Source organism: Trichechus manatus, unplaced genomic scaffold (assembly GCF_000243295.1).
Source record: "Trichechus manatus latirostris isolate Lorelei unplaced genomic scaffold, TriManLat1.0 scaffold00001, whole genome shotgun sequence".
Classification (NCBI taxonomy): domain Eukaryota; kingdom Metazoa; phylum Chordata; class Mammalia; order Sirenia; family Trichechidae; genus Trichechus; species Trichechus manatus.
Window position 1 is genome coordinate 41672039 of NW_004443937.1, and position 16305 is coordinate 41688343.

Here is a 16305-nt window from a genome sequence, read left to right on the forward strand (position 1 = left end):
GGGGGAGAGAGAGAATGAGAGAGAGAGAGAGGGAGGGAGGGAGGGAGGGAGGAGAGAGATTGCACAGTTCTGTGGATTTGGATTCTCTAGCTGGTGTGGGAACTTTGCATTTTCCTCCCTCCCTTTAAAAGGGTGAACCGTGACTCTAGCTGGGCCTAAGCTGATTCAGGCTTCGTCCAGAGAACCCAACAAGGCACAGTCACCTCTTGGGTCTTGGATCTTTGCGTAGTTTGGGAGCAGGCTTATCCTAAATGAATCCCTCAGTTGTCAGTTTCAATGAACTCAACTCCTTTCTAGAGCAGGGGATGTGGTGGGCAGGCGTCCTCAATGCAGAGGGAGATGCGTGTCCGTGGGTAGGAGTGGGGAGGGTACCAGAGCCTTTCAGAAATGCACCCAGGCTGCTGTTGTGTCTTCTGGCTTTAGGTGCTGAAAAACCCAGAAGGAAATTGCAAGAAGTGGTTATAAAATGTTATTTTCAGTTTTTGGAGAGGGAGTGTTAGAGTGTGGTGTTTGACAGCATGGAGTTTGGAGTCAGATGTGGGTTCGAATCCCAGCTCTACACTTACAAGCTGTGTGACCTTGGGCAAGTGACTTCATCCTGAGCCTCGGTTGCCTCATCTGCACAGTGGGGATGCTAGTAGTGCCTCCTTTAGCAGGCTGTATTGGGGCAAGCGCACACAAAGTCCTAGAGGGCAGTGAGCGTGGGCCAAGTGGAAGCTGCGATGACCAATTCATAGGGAATCTGGGTGAGGCTGGGTGCCGTGAGAAGCTGACGAACAGCTGGTTATAAGGAATAAAATCGATGGGAGCATGTCTGATATTATCCATGGCTCACTTTGACTCAGCTCACACATGTTCCTTAAGGGCAAGGTAAGACCGAGGGACTTCATTTGGGGGTCAGAGGGGCTTTGCAGTCTTACTGGAGACTGAAATACACACAAAGCAGTTAGGATGTTGGTTCACATCTCTGGGAGGCTTCCTCTTGCCATTTGGCTGATGTCAACACGGGGAATCACACCCTGCACCCAAATGTCTCCCGGGAAAATATCCACGGGGGTGCTTTTCCCTCTTGTGGTTTCCTCAAAGCTACTTTTCAAAATGTCAACTCCCAAGGGACAGAAGCCAGTGAACCAACAGGGTGGGGTGGAAAGAGCCCAGGACTTAGAGTCAGAAGCTCTGTAAGTGCCCGATCTGGTTGACCCTGGGAATATCGAGTCAAGTTCCTAAGCCTTGGTTTCTACCTCTCTAAAACTTTGCAGGGTTAATAGCCTGAATAAGTGAGAAACATGAGGAAGTGCTCATAAACTTTAAAGGGCCAAACACACCATGATTAGTTCATTCTTGAGCGGTAACATATTCCATCTTTGTGCATTACTGCCAGCACCCAAGGTGATGCTTAGGATTCTCGTGTTACAGATTGTCTTAGACCCACACTTCTTCTTTGCAGCTCTAACAGCAATTGCAATTCAGTAATTCTCTGGGCAACGTCTGTCTCCCATGGAACATCATGAGGGCAAAGGCTGTATCGGTCTTGCTCGTGGCTGCCTCCCCAGGGACTCACCTGGTACCTGGCTTAGAAAGGGCACTCAGGGAAGATGTGTAGAGGGAAGGCATGAGAGACGGCGAGTGATCGGTTCTGGCTTTAGAACAGTTGAACAACAAGCAGAGGAATGACTAAATGGAGCAGCTGCTGTGTTCCTCAGTCTACAGAGCAGCATGGGTGTAGATACCGCCGACCGCTTGCAATGGCTGCTGGGTTAAGGAAACCACTCTTGGCCCTTAAAGGGCTTTGAGGAAAGCTTTCTGGATTTTTCACAATTAACATTTCTACTAAGTGATTCCCAACTCCCAAATCTTTCCTCTCCATTCCTGTTCCAGAATTTCTTTCAGGTAAGAATGTGGCTTTTCTGTCTTTAAAATCTTCTGCCTTTACACTAACGTTTATATGATGTCTTTTACTTTGCAAAAACACTTTCGTGTACCGTTTCTCTTTGAAGTCACCCTGGGAGATGGGGGCTGCTGTTCATCTCCCTTCACAACTGAGAAAACTAAAACCTAGAGAATTTTACGAATTTATTTGCTCATGGTCTAAGTCAGGAGAGAAGCCAGGACTGACATGTGGGTCTTCTGAGCCTAACTTTCTCCTCTGGATCTCTTGAAGCCCTCAACAATGGTAGGGAAGTACAAGGAACTCAAGGTGCAGTGGTCAGAGCAGGGGCTGGCAAAAAAATTCTCCTCAGCTAGAAATTGCCTCCTTGCTCTGTAGAGTTGATGCCTGGCAGTTGGTAGGAGTTTTGCTACAGCTGAAATGATCAACCTTTAAACACGCCTACTCTCCATTTACCACTGACGTGCAGTTCCAATCCGGAGAATGACACCAGCCAAATTCTATTCCTTCCAAGGCAGTTTGGGAAGAAGAGGCAAGCTCCATGTCATGAATGAAAACCATCCACTCTCCTACAAGTACCAGCCTCCAGTTTGTTAGGCTGGGTTATCTATCCGCTCACTGCGCACTCACACTTACTCCTCCACCCCATAATAGCAGGAATAAAGAGCTCACAATCAGTTGCAGCTCTATGGCTATTCTGACACACAGACTTACATCATTTTGGCTCTGGACACTGGAACTTTAAGAAGGATGGTGACGATGAGGATACAGTGGAGCCTACAATTGTATTCCATAACAAAAGTGAAAGCGAAAGCATCTTGCTTGGAAAAGGAAGGTGCCATGCATTGAATTGTCTCCCCCCAAAGAGACATGGTGAAGTCCGAGCCCGGTGAACGTGCCCTCGTTTGGAAACAGGGTTTTTTGGAGATGTTATCAGTTAGCTTTACACGAGGTCTTACCAGAGTAGACAAAAAAAAAACCCACTGCTGTCGAGTCCATTCCTACTCATAACGACCCTATAGGTCAGAGTAGGACTGCCCCGTAGGGTTTCCAAGGAGCAGCTGGTGGATTTGAACTGCTGACCTTTTGGTTAGCAGCGGAGCTAGAGTAGGGTGGGTCCTAATCCTATATTTTATCCATGTAAAAGAGGAGACAAGACACAGACACAGGGAGACAGAGGAAAGGTGTCATGTGACATCTCAGCTGTAAGCCAAGGGACTCTGGAGCTGGGAGAAGCTGGGAGAGAGGCGTGGTAGTTTCTCCCTCAAAGCCGTGGAGGAACCCACAGGGCCAACACCCTGATCTCAGACCCCGGCTTCCGGAACTCTGATATAATGAATTTCTGTTACGTAAAGTCACCCACTTTGTGATATTTCGTTACAGCAGTCCTATAAACTAATACAGAAGGGCTAATGGGAAGAAAACCATAATCTCTGTGTAGTTAAGGAGCTTCAGTGCAGAAGGATTAAACTTGTTCCCAGTAGTTCCAGAGCACAGAATCAGGATGAATGAGTTAAATGGCAGGGACTCCAGAAGATTCATACAGCATCCCAATCCAGCCAGCGACTGGCCATCTCCGCTGGTAGAGACCTCCTCACTGGAATGGCTCACGGAGAGGGTATGGAGGACACCCTGAATGCGATCGGCTACCTCTACAGCTGCTTCCTGCTCTCTACGTCTCGCCTCTCTGAGGGGTGGACATGGTACAGTTGACACACTGAGATGCAGCAGAGTGAAAACAATGGCAGGACCAGGGCCACCACTCTGGTTCCTGAACGCTCCCAGAACAATGTCCAAATGCTGCCTTTATGCGTCACGTTTATCTTAAGTATCCGTGTGTCTTTCTGCCAGCTACCCAGAGGGATGACCAGGTCCTCCCAACCCACCAAGGATCTGCAATCATGGCTAAGGGCCAGAACACCCAAGCATGCCCCTGGCCTCACAAGTCACACAAGACTATTTCCCCCATACCGAGAGGTGCTGTTTTGATGAACAGAGTACACACTTCTCAAGAAGCACGACCTATTTTATACTTGCTTTTGGTCTTCATGGATGTTCTTTTTCCATAACGGTTGCCCAAAGCGTGTGTGTGTGAGTGAATTCCTTTTCCCTTTTTTAACTTTAAAAGAAATCTTCACAGTGAAGTGGTTATGAGGATGGGTTGAAGACTGGCTGGGTCAGAAGTCTGGCCTTGCCATTGTTTAAATTGGTGACTTTGAGCAAGTTACTTAGCTTCTCTGAGCCCTCTCTGTGGGCTCACTAATAACGTGTCGGCAGTTCACATCCACCAGACCCTCCTTGGAAACTCTATGGGGCAGTTCCGCTCTGTCCTGTAGGGTTGCTATGAGTCAGAATTGACTCAACAGCAACGGGGTTTTTGTTTTTGTTTTTAACATTATTAAGTAACATTGATGGGGACAATAATAATGTTATTCAAAGGGATACTGCGAGGATTGAACGAGACAATCCATCTAAGTGTTTAGAACAGTGCGGGGCATATGGTAAATGTTTACTACCTGTTAGCTATTCTTATAATAAGGAGCCGTGGTGGCGCAGTGATTAAATGCTCGGCTGCTAACCGAAAGGTCGGTGGTTCAAACCCAGCAGCTGCTCCACGGGAGAAGATATGGCAGTCTGATCCTGTAAAGAGCACAGCCTTGGAAACCCCGTGGGGCAGTTCTTCTCTGTCCTATAGCGTTGCTAGGAGTCAAAATCAACTGAACGGCAATGGGTAAACGGGTAAAACTCTTACCATCATTACTGAAAATGTCAGTTTACTGGTGTAGACAAAGCAAACACACTTCATCTTGGTGGGGACAGCCAATTTCACCCCCCAGCTCTAGCCCACGGGCCAGTTATTGCCATGAAAAGGAAGCTGGAATTTCCCCAGGTTACCAGCAAGTATCTGGGCTGACTCTCAGTCTGGCAGACCTTCTGGCTGATTCTCTGGCACCCTGTGCACCGAAGAACTAGCCCTCAAACGCTGACGCCGCCTGCAGAGACCTCTGCTCCCCTGCCTCGGGATGGCTGAGCCAGGGTGAGGGAGAGGCCAGTTCCCCAGGCCAGGGCCCTCTGTGCAGCTCTCTGGGACCAAGCCACCTGCCCTGGAACAAGGGACAAGGGCGAGGGAGAGGGGTTTGACCCACATCTGGCCTGGCCTCCCTTCTTAGCAGGGACTCAGGTGCCCTCAAAGGACAGGCAAGAACGGTGACTTCAGCCTGATTTCATTCACTGAGATTCCCCACTTTCTCACCTTCCCCTTTGATGGGGTGGTCTCTCCTTGTTAGCAGTATCCACAAGCCACCCTATGGACTCATTCCGGGAAAGGAGGGTAGAAATGGAGACTCAAATAAGGGAAAGCTGACGCAGACCAAGGGAGGAAGACAAGCTGCCTGTGACCAACTTGTTCACGTGGTTCACCCGCCCAGAGCAAAGAAAGGAGCCCTGGTGGCTCAACGGTTAAGAGCTTGGCTACTAACCAAAAGGTCGGCTGTTCGAATCCACCAGTTGCTCCTCGGAAACCCTATGGGGCAGTTCTATTTGAATTGACTGGATGGCAACGGGTTTGTTTGTTTTTTTGAAGCAAAGAAAACTTATTCCGAGCAAGGCACCACATCAGAGGCTGTAGGATGAAGGCGTTCGTTCCGTAGTTTCCCGCCCCTTCTTAGATGATGTCTAAATGCACAGTCTCTCCAAACATTCAGCTGAGTCATGTTCACCCAACCACTAATAACAATAAGTCACATTTCTTGAGTGTTTACTACTTGCCAGCACTGAGTTAGGAATACTGCGTTTGTTAGCTTACTTAATACAACAACTCTTTGAGGGCGTCTACTAAGACTTCAATCTTACAATTGAAGACACTGAGGCTAAGAGCAATCGAGTGACTTAGCTTGAGGTCATACAGCTCATCAGCTACAGCTTTTGACCTCCTATCCACGAAGCTGCCTATTATCCAGTTGAAAAACAAAACATCTATCAAACTACTTCTTTTAGCCAGTCATATTTAAGACGTACTTTCTGTGTGTGTGTGTGTTTGTGTGTGTGTAGACACAACCTAAAATGGCTTCTCCAGCAAAAATGTCGGAGGGATTTGAATAATTATCTGCGCTGACTCACTGGGGGCAGAAGGTCCAAAATGGGTTTCTCTGGTCTGAATGCCCCAGCTAATTACGTCGACCCTCCACCTGACTTAGCGTGTGTAGACAGGCTTAATGGTTTCTCTATTGAGCCCCTCCATTATTTTTCAGGTGCCCAAGGTAATCTTTTCATTGAACACACACCATTCCGGGATTTTCACAATGCTGGTGACTAAGGGGTTTTCTTCTGCCTGGTCCTAATAAGGGGACCTGAGTCAATCATTGTGTAACTTTGATAGGGAGCGCGGCGGGGGCTTAAACCACTTCTCTGGCTTCAATAGGAGAAAAAGCAACCCAGGTGCAGACCACGAGGGCCTCAGGGTTTGATGCTATTAAATCAATGCACAGACAAAAACAAAAAAAGTGGATTAGGCCCTTTTTGCAAACAGAAATCTGGTGGGTAAGACTCAGAGATGGAAGAAAAAAGAAGTCTGAACAGATACCACTGCATTAGTGACCTCCTGAGCTCTCCTTTCTCCCCGAGGTCTTTTAAAAAAGTCAACCACGGAAATGATTTCTTCTCTGCACGAGCTGACTCCACCCCGCATTTGACTTCACAGGTTGATTTCTCTGCCTTGGCTTAGAAACTGCCAACCACACCACCATTTCAAGGAGCTCGCAAAATTTACCTCCATGTTCGGCCTTTGAAATTTCTGCTGCCAGAATAAGGGTGCTACTCTGCTCCTTTCTCTATTTCCCTAACCCAGGTAATCTGAAAAGATCTAGATTAACAAAAAAAAAAATTTTTTTTTTGAGAGTCAAGGCTGTTCAGTGGAAGGATTGTATGTAAAAATGTTACTCAGTGCCACCACCGTTCATGAAATATTTTTATTTCTTATTCGTTCAGTTTTATCATCTGTCACCATCCTCATATCTAGAATGCGGGCTCTATGAGGATTAAGAATTTCCTTCTCTTCTCAGTGTCTACACTGCCTGGCTCAATAAAAATTTGCTGAATGGTACTCTTTACTCAGTATCCAGGTTCCTTCCTTAAACGGGGTAGAGGTTTCTAGCACTTTCTTTAAAGGGAGACAAAGAAAGTGCAAAAAGGCACAATTAAATAGTTTTTACCAAAAAAGAAAAGGGACTGGTACTTGTTGCCTCTACAAGAAGGGCTTAAAGTGTCTCTTTCTCCCATATACTGTAGGCAGTACAGGCTAGGGGGAAGATCTGGGGCCAGGAGTCAGATGCCTGGGCTGGCATCCAGTTCTGTCACCCACCAGCTGGGGGCGAGGGAGTCATCCTTCCCTAAGCACCAGCTTCCACTCTGAAAATAGGAATAATGACAACAACAGTAACGATAACAATACCTCTTCATCGGGTGATCGTATGGATTATTAATAATAACAGACAGGTTTCTTAAGCGCTTACCAGTGTAGGACACTATTCTAAGCAGTCTACCTATATTCATTCATTTAGCGCATGGAAAGGATTCAGTGGGTTAATGTACGTGAAAACCTTTGCATGGGCCCAGCACATAGTATGTGCTTAGTAATGTTGCTTATTTTCTTTTTTTTTTAATTTTATTTATTTTGTTGTTGTTGTTGAGAATATACACAGCTAAACATACACAGATTCAACAGTTTCTACATGTACAATTCAGTGACATTAACTATACTCTTTGAGTTGTGCAACCATTCTCACCTTCCTTTTCTGAGTTCTTCCTCCTCCATTAACATAAATTCATTGCCCCCTAAAGTTACTATCTAATCTTTCACATTGCTGTTGCCAGTTTGATCCTAAGTAGACAGATCTTGAAAGAGCACAATGTTCAAGGCAGACATTCTTTACTAGTTCAGCTAAACTACTGTTTGGTTTTAAGAAGAATTTTGGGATATTTTTTGGTTTAATTTTTAAAGATTATCTCTGAGTAATAGTTTCAGGGGTTCGTCCAGCCTCCATGGCTCCAGAAAGTCTGGATTCCATAAGAATTTGAAGTTCTGTTCTGCATTTCCCTCCTTGTTATTTTTATACTCCCTTTCTCTGCCAGCTCCAAGGAGACTGATCTGATCGCTCAGATTCCAGGGCACTGGGTGGGCTATATTTGCTAGTGGGGAGGGCTGTGATGGTTAAGGTCGTGTGTCATCTTGGCTGGGTCATGATTCTCAGTGGTTTGGCAGTGATGATGTGGTTTTGCAGCTATGCAATGATGTAACCACCTCCATAATGGGATCTGATACAATGTAATCATCTCTATGATGAAACGTTATGAGCAGCCAATCAGTTGAAAGGAAGTTTCCTTGGGGGTGTGGCCTACATCCAATATAGGTGGACTTCCTGGCAAAGCTCGCTGGCTTTTATTTGCTCTGGATTCTGCAGCTGGCTCCTGTTCGTCTGACCTCTGCTTCTTGGGACTTGAGCTAGCAGCTTACCTGCCCATCTTGGGCTCTGTCAGCCTCGCCACCTGTCAGCCAGAGGCCTGCTATCTGACCTGCCAATCTGGGGTTTGCTAGCCCCTGCAGCTACATGAGTCAGGAGAAGCCTCCAGCCTGACCCACGGACTTGGGACTTTCCAGCCTCTACAACTACATATGCTATTTCCTTGATACAAATCTCTTTCTCTATATATTTATATGCTTCACTGGTTTTGCTTCTCTAGAGAACCCAGCCTAAGACAGGGGCCATTACACCTGGAAGCCCCACACACTTGGGTTTTGTGGTCAGAATGCTTCAGGCAGGAATGTGTGACATCCTGCAATAAGAGGCCTGCTACCTTACTTCCTCTCTTCTTTCCTGGCCATGTTCCGGGCTGTGGTCAAGACCCTCTCTCTGATTCTCTTTCTCCCTAGCTCCTCAGACTTATCTCTTAGAAAGAGAGCCTTGGAGACCAGCATGATAAGAACATACTTCGTACAGCCAACTCCCGCTGACCATGAGTGAATCACCCTCTAAAACCACTATTAGCTCATGTTACTGGGCTCTTCCTGTATACCAGGCACCACGCTGAGCACTTTGCACGCTGTCAGTGTACTTTAAGGCCACAAGCACCCTCTGAAGAGGATACCGCTGTTATCCTCCTTTTGCAGATAAGGATACCGAAGATGCGGTTACAGAAGCTGTACATTTCCCCAAGGCCACACGACCAGAACGTGATGCCGCACACATCAAACCCAGGTCCGTGTGACTCCGAAGTCCCCTCAGAGTTCTCTGCATTGGAATGCAGATGTGAAGCCCAGTTCACAGTGTGGTAGTTTGTTCCAAAGACGCCTGTCGGCAACTGCTTTGCTTCCCGCAAGAGCGGGCCGGAGTCACTGGGTGGCGCAAACAGTTCACGTGCTCAGCGGCTAACAAAAAGGTGGCAGTGTGAGTCCACCCAGAGGCATCTCAGAAGAAAGGCTTGGCAATCTACTTCCCAAAACCATCCAGTGAACACCGACGGAGAGCAGGTCTACTCTGACACACGTGGTCGCTGTGAGTTGGAAATGACTTGACAGCGACTGATCACTGCTACGTGAATGCCGCTTCCTCCTTGAGATGGGGAGTCTGTCCCTCCGCCCTGCCTTGTGTCTGGGGTGGCCTGTGTCTGCCGTGACCAGCGGAATATGGTGGGAGTGATTCTATGCCAGGTCTGAGCCCACCCCTGCAGAGGGCTGGCGGCTTCTCCTTCCTCACTGTTGAAAGGCAGCTGCGTGTAAGTGTGACTCCCCTGAGACTCCCGTGCTGTGACAAGCCCGTAGAGAAGTCCAGAGGGTAAGATTCGACGCGGAGAGAGACAAGCCACGTGGAGAAATGCCAAGTTATCAGACATCCAGCCCCAGCCCCGCCCCGCCATCTGCTGAATGCAGTCAAGCGAGTGGCTCCAGCCAATGCCACACGAAGCCACAAAACCTCCTAGGCGAGCTCTTCCCCAATTCCAGCCCACAAAAGTGTGAGCAAAATGATTGTTTTAAGCTACTAATTTGGGTATAGTTTGTTATGCAGAAACAGAGAACGGAAACATTCAATGCTTTGTCTGAAATTTTCCCAGGGCTATCCGTTACATCTATTTCCCTGGAGGAGGCTGTGGGGAGGTCGGCAGTGGTCTAGGACAGGATTTGGGTATCCCTAGGTCTCCTGACTATAAAGTTATCAAGGAACAGCCTGATTTCACCTGATCCTGAATGATATTTATTGTGCACATATATATGGGGTGCTGTGCTGGCCACGTCATATATAACTATTAGCTCAACGAATCCTTGCTGTATAACCACCATTCCCATTTCACAGACGAGCAAACTGAGGCTCAGAGGGATTGAGCAATTGCCAAGAGGTAAACAGTAAGTGATAGAGCTGGAGTCCAAGCCCAGATCTGATTAGGAGGAAGCAGAGAGCTCTTCACTACACCACGCTTTTGATGTTCTGAAAACAATGTACAGTTCTAAGGCTGTTTCCTGCCCTCAGACAGCCTGGATCTGGGAGAAGGGGAATGGAACGTTCTTTGTGAGAGGTGCAGGGGCTCTGGCGTGACGCAGACCTTGGTTTGAATTATGCTCTATCACTTACTGGTTGTGTGACCTTGGGAAACCTCATCTGCAAAAGGAGGATAACAACAGCGTCTTCTTCAGAGGGTTCTTGTGAGGCCCCAAAATAGGTTGCTATCATGCAAAGTGCTCAACACAGTGTCTCATATACAGCAGGAGCTCAATAAACATTAATAGTATTAGGAGTCTCTGGGTGGTACAAATGATTAGTGCATTTAGCTCTTAACTGAAAGGTTGGTGGTTCAAGTCAACTCAGAGGTGCCTTGGAAGAAAGGCCTTCTGGTCTACTTCTGAAAATTCATTTACTGAGAGCCCTATGGAGCACAGTTCTACTCTGACACACCCGGGGTCACCAGGAGTTGGAACTGACTTGACGGCAACTGGTTTAATTGTATTACTAGTGTCTGATTCGCTCATGGTTAGCTGGGAGTTGACTGTACTGAATATATCCCATCATTTTATAGACTAGAACAGGGGTTGGCAAACCGTGGCTCATGGGCCAGATTCAGTCTGCTGCCTGTTTTTGTACGGCTCATGAGCTAAGAATGGTTTTCACATTTTTAAATAGTTGAAAAAAAGGCAAAAGAATAGTATCTCCCGACCTGTGAAAATTGTCTACAATGCACATTTCACTGTCCATAAATAAAGCTTTATTGGAACACAGCCACACCCATTCATTTATGTACTGTCTACAGCTGCTTCTGCACTACGGTGACAGAGTCAGGCAATTGCAGCAGAGTATGTGACCTGCGAACCCGTTGCCGTTGAGTTGATTCCGACTCATAGCAGCTCTATAGGACAGAGTAGAACTTCCCCATAGAGTTTCCAAGGAGCGGCTGGTGGGTTCGAACTGCTGACCTTCTGGTTAGCAGCTGAGCTCTTAACCACTGTGCCACCAGAGCTCCATAATGTATTTACTACCTGATTCTTTACAGAAGTCTGTGACCTCTAGTCTGGAACATGACTTGAGTGGGAGACAACAGGGTGGGGAGCCAGGGAAATCAGAAAACGTGCATTTCCGATCCTAATTTGACCACTGACTAGTTGATGGACCTCATTTAGGTCCCTACCATGTTGGCTCTATGTCCTTACCTATTATAATAGCCATTTTCTGCTAAGGTCGCCTTTAGATTTAAAAAAACAAAAACAAAAACAAGCCTGTAACTCTCGGGCGATGCACGAAGCAGATTCTAGGGAGAAACGTGGGATAGGAAACACTTCCCACACCCTGAAAAGGTTATAAATACCCTGGCGGTAAAACAGAGTGCTATTAACATTCTAGTATTAATAAGAGCTCTGGAAATGAGGCCCCAGGAAAAAGCTATAGTAACGGGGAAAGAAAGGGAAAAAGCAAATTAGAGATAAATAAAGAGCATTCACATAGGTAGCAGACAATGCAGCATAGCATGGCCCAGTGGGCAGACTTGGCAAAGAGACAAAAGGCGGCATGAGCTGAGTGGTCACCACTGCCAGGCCCTGTTTTAGGCGCTTCTCATGAGTGGTCTCATTTAATCCTTCCAGCAACCTGGGAGGCTGCAGCCACCGCATCTGCGCCTTATCCGGCTGCTGTGAGGATTAACGAGCAGGATGCACATGTTGTTACCGTTAGTGATTGCGAGTCGGCCCAGACTCATGGCGGCCCCACGCACAACAGAACACAACAAGCCCGGTCTTGCGCCATCCCCACGATAGGTTGCGGATGGGATCGTTTGGCTCTCCAGGCCTTTCTTCCTACTCTGTCTTCTTCTGGAAGCTCCAGTGAAACCTGTTCCGCATCACAGCCACACACAAGCCTCCAATGACAGGTGAGTGGTGGCTGTGTGTGAGGTGCGCTGGCCAGGAATCAAACTCAGGGCTCCTGCATGAAAGGCAAGAATTCTACCACCGAACGACCAGTGTCTCCATGATGCACACAGAGGGGCATGATAAAGGGACACAGCAACCAGCACTACATACCAGCTGCTATTGTACTGTTGTGGGAATCACCAGGCCAAAGGAATGACCTTTCTGTGACTGGACAGCAAGGCTTTCTGCGGATCTGCCCCGAGTTCCTGCGTTTGCCTGTCTCTCCCAGTTCTCATGGTCTCTTTGCTGCAGGAATGGAAGGGGCAGTGATTACATCTAAGTGCACACAGCCCCCGTGATAAGCACTGCTCAGGCCCATACCGTGGGGGAGGCCGTGACCACATCATTCGTCAGCAGATGGAAAGTATCTGACCCTCCCTCCCTTCCTGCTTTGCTTGCACGATGTGTGATATGGGGCAGAGCCCAGAGCCCACCCCAGGATGGAAGAGGACCAGGAGCTGGAGACAAAAACACACAGGCTGAAGCCCTCAGTGGCTGAAGGAGAGAGGAAGACTGCCCTGGAAATGGGCCAGGCAGCTGGAACAGGTAAGAGACCCTGTGACGTTTCTACTGCACAAAGAGGACCATCCCCTAGGGGGTTCTCCTCATTACAGGACCATGAAGAACCTGGAAGTGGAATTTTGTGGTTACACTACAACCCATCCTTCAGAGAGCAAAATTAATCTATGCATTCAGACACGAGGTGGACTTCCGGGTGTTGAGCCGTTCCAGAGATGCCTGAATGAGCTCGAGATGCCTGCCAACATGGGCTTGACAAGTTTGAGGCGAGCATAAAGGGCTATAAGGACCAAAAAGGCAAGCAGGAATGCATCCACATTCTAGCCCCTTATGCACTGTATGTATGATGAGGATATGCTAGGATATTCTCTTCATGATCACGCAGAACCCAGAAGTAGAGTTGTGTGATTACAGCGTGATCCAGCCTTCAGAAAGGCGTGCTTCTGGCTATCCACCCCTTGCAGCTGTTGGATTCTCTGCAATTATCTTTGTAGTCTTTGAATAAATTCCTGCTTTTATTTAAAAAAAAAAAAAAAAAAGAAAGAAAGTACCTGAAAAAGGATTTGGGGATTTCTAATTGGAATTAGTGGCAGAATAGAGAAGTGGTTAAGGTCAGAGACTCTGGAGCTGGTTTAAATGGGGTCAAATTCTAGCTCTGCTACTTACTAGACAGGTTACTTAACCTTTCCATGACTCATTTTCCTTATCTGTGAAATGGGGATAAGAAAGGCTGGCAGTTCGAACCCACCAGTGCTCCAGAGAAGAAAGATGTGACAGTCTGCTGCCGTAAAGATTACAGCCTTGGAAACCCCGCTGGGCAGTTCTACTCTGTCTTATGGGGATGCTATGAGTCGGAACTGACTTGACAGCAGTGGGTTTTTTTTTAATTTTTTTATTCGTGACAGGGTTGTTGAGTTATTAACTGAGTTCTTAGAACAGCTCCTGGAACACAGTAAGTAAAACTACGTAACTGTCAGCTATCACTACAATTTCTGCTGGAAAATCACACTGTGCTAGGTAACTGGACTTACACAGCAAGCTTCATCTGACTGTAAGTCGACCAGCCACATGTGGTTATTTACATGTAGATGAATAATAATGAAATACAAATAAAAAACTCAATTTCTTAGTCCCTTTAGCCACATTTCAAGTGCTCAAGAGCCACATGTGGCTAGTGGCTACTGTATTGGTAAGCTCAGCTATAGGACATTTTCAGCATTGCAGGGAGTTCTATTGGACAGTGCTGGTCTTGAGGCAAGAGACCTTCATGAATACAGGTTATCACATCTTAAATGATAAGAATGAAGAGGTGTGTCATTCCATTCTCCTGTTAGAACATGAGATCAGTTGGAGGTGGAAGCAAGGAGAATGAAGGGTCTGGGTGTTAATAGCCTCACCTTGTAGGGGAAACAAGAACTAAAGGTGGAAGGGTATTATTTAAATTTAGAAAAGATACCAAGGGACAAACAACGACACGGGCAGAACTGTACCAGGAGGAAGGAGAAGGAGAAGAGGAAGGCGGTGAGTGAGCTAAAGCTCCATCCATCACAGTGGGCGGTCAAGTCATCTCTAAGGTCGATAGATCAAGGAATAGCAACACAAGAATAGTACTTATGGCTATGGGACTAAAAACAAAATAGTGTAGAAGGGTCTCTTCCAGGGTAAGGGATGAGGGCAGGAAGGGGTAGGGCAGAGAGCTGCTGCTTTTTTAAAAATCATGAGTATTTCCATACTATTTCATTTTTTGGTCCTATGCCGTATTACATTCATTAAAACGCTGTTGACAAAAGAACAGAACCAGAGATAAAAATTTCAATGCTCTAGTGGAGAAAGGCACTTTGCAAGAAGAATGTATCTTCTCCCAGGTCACTTCTTCAAGAGCTCTGGTTGGCTAAAATCCTGGTTCTGAGCTATGTCTTCTACAAAGGCAAAAGCGAAATCACGCAACTCCCCTCAATACATAATCTGGATGTTCTAAGTACATCTCGGGAAGATGAATAAATTGCAAGTGCCAACTGAGGGGCCGACTGCTTGAGTGAGACAGAATGTGTGAGTGGTGGATATACTGGGACTGTGTGTGCAGGTGAGCAGTTGAGCAGTTGAGCAAACCTTGGTGGCTCCTGCTTGGGGACAAGTGACAGTCAGTGAAAGCCCCTTCCAACACTTTGAGGGTTGGAGAAAAATACAACCTCTGAGGTGCATGTGGACACACAGACAGCACAATGGGTGCCCGGAGCTCCGTCTCCAGAGGGGCTGAGATGTCTTCATTGCTCATCCAAGAACAAGCGTGTGTCCTGCCAACTGTGAGGCGCTGTCCCCATGTGTGCGCCATGTAAATGCTGCACAGATGCTCATACTCCGTGATGCCACCCTCCCCCACTTGCTTTCTTGGGAGGGCCCGAGTTTACAGATGTGATGCTCAGAATTTCTCAGGGTAGCTCACCAGAGAACTACTGTTTAGAAAAGTGATCACTAGCTTTCAAAATCTGAGTAGCATTTGAAAGGGAACAGCTAAATGCTGAAATGTTTTAAAGTCAGATTTCCCTAAGTTGCCTATAAATGGGACCAGTGTTAAAAAATTTTCAGAAAATGGAAAAGAGAATATTGGATTCCAAGTCTGGACTCTCGCTCCTGCTTTCTCAATTATTACCTGTGTGACCTTGGGAAAGGCAATTAATTGTATAGTCTTCTCATAGACAATATAGAAATACTTAATACCTGATATGCAGTAATATATAAAAATATGGATGCATTTACCAATGATTGAATGCCTTTATTGCACCATTTTATTTAATTCCTATAAGAGCTTGCCTCTTCATTTCACAAATGAACAAACTGTGGCTCAGAGAGTTTTCCCAGGGAACACGGTTAAGAAGTGGTAGAAGGAAAGTATTAGCCCAAGAGACAGAAAGGGCCACATAAACCAGAGACTCCATCAGCCTGAGACCCAAAGAACTAGATGGTGCCCGGCTACCACCAATGACCGCCCTGACAGGGAACACAACAGAGAGTCCCTGATGGAGCAGGAGAAGGGTGGGATGCAGAACTCAAATTCTCTAGAAAGACTAGACTTAATGGTTTGACTGAGACTGGAGGAACCCCAGAGAGCATGGCCCCCAGACTTTCTGTTAGCCCAGAACTAAAACTATTCCCAAGGCCAACTCTTCAGACAAAGATTAGACCAGACTATGGGACATAAAATGATACTTGTGAAGAGTGTGCTTCTTAGCTCAAGTAGTACATGAGACTAAATGGCCAGCTCCTGTCCAGAGGTGAGGTGAGAAGGCAGAGAGGTCAAGAGCTGGTTGAATGGACATGGGAAATCAGGGGTGGAAAGGAGGAGTGCGCTGTCACAGTATATGCAGAGCAATTAGGGTCACATAACAATGTATGTATAAATTTTTGTATGAGAGACTAACTTGAATTGTAAACTTTCACTTAAAGTACAATAATA

At 46.7% G+C, this 16305-nt stretch overlaps 1 protein-coding gene and 1 pseudogene across 1 annotated transcript in view; one reads left to right on the plus strand and one right to left on the minus strand.

The window, feature by feature from the left end:
* CADPS (calcium dependent secretion activator) overlaps positions 1-16305 on the minus strand; it is a 548960-nt gene that overhangs the window by 50129 nt on the left and 482526 nt on the right.
* Positions 12773-13175, plus strand: LOC111819747 (DNA-directed RNA polymerases I and III subunit RPAC2-like; annotated as a pseudogene).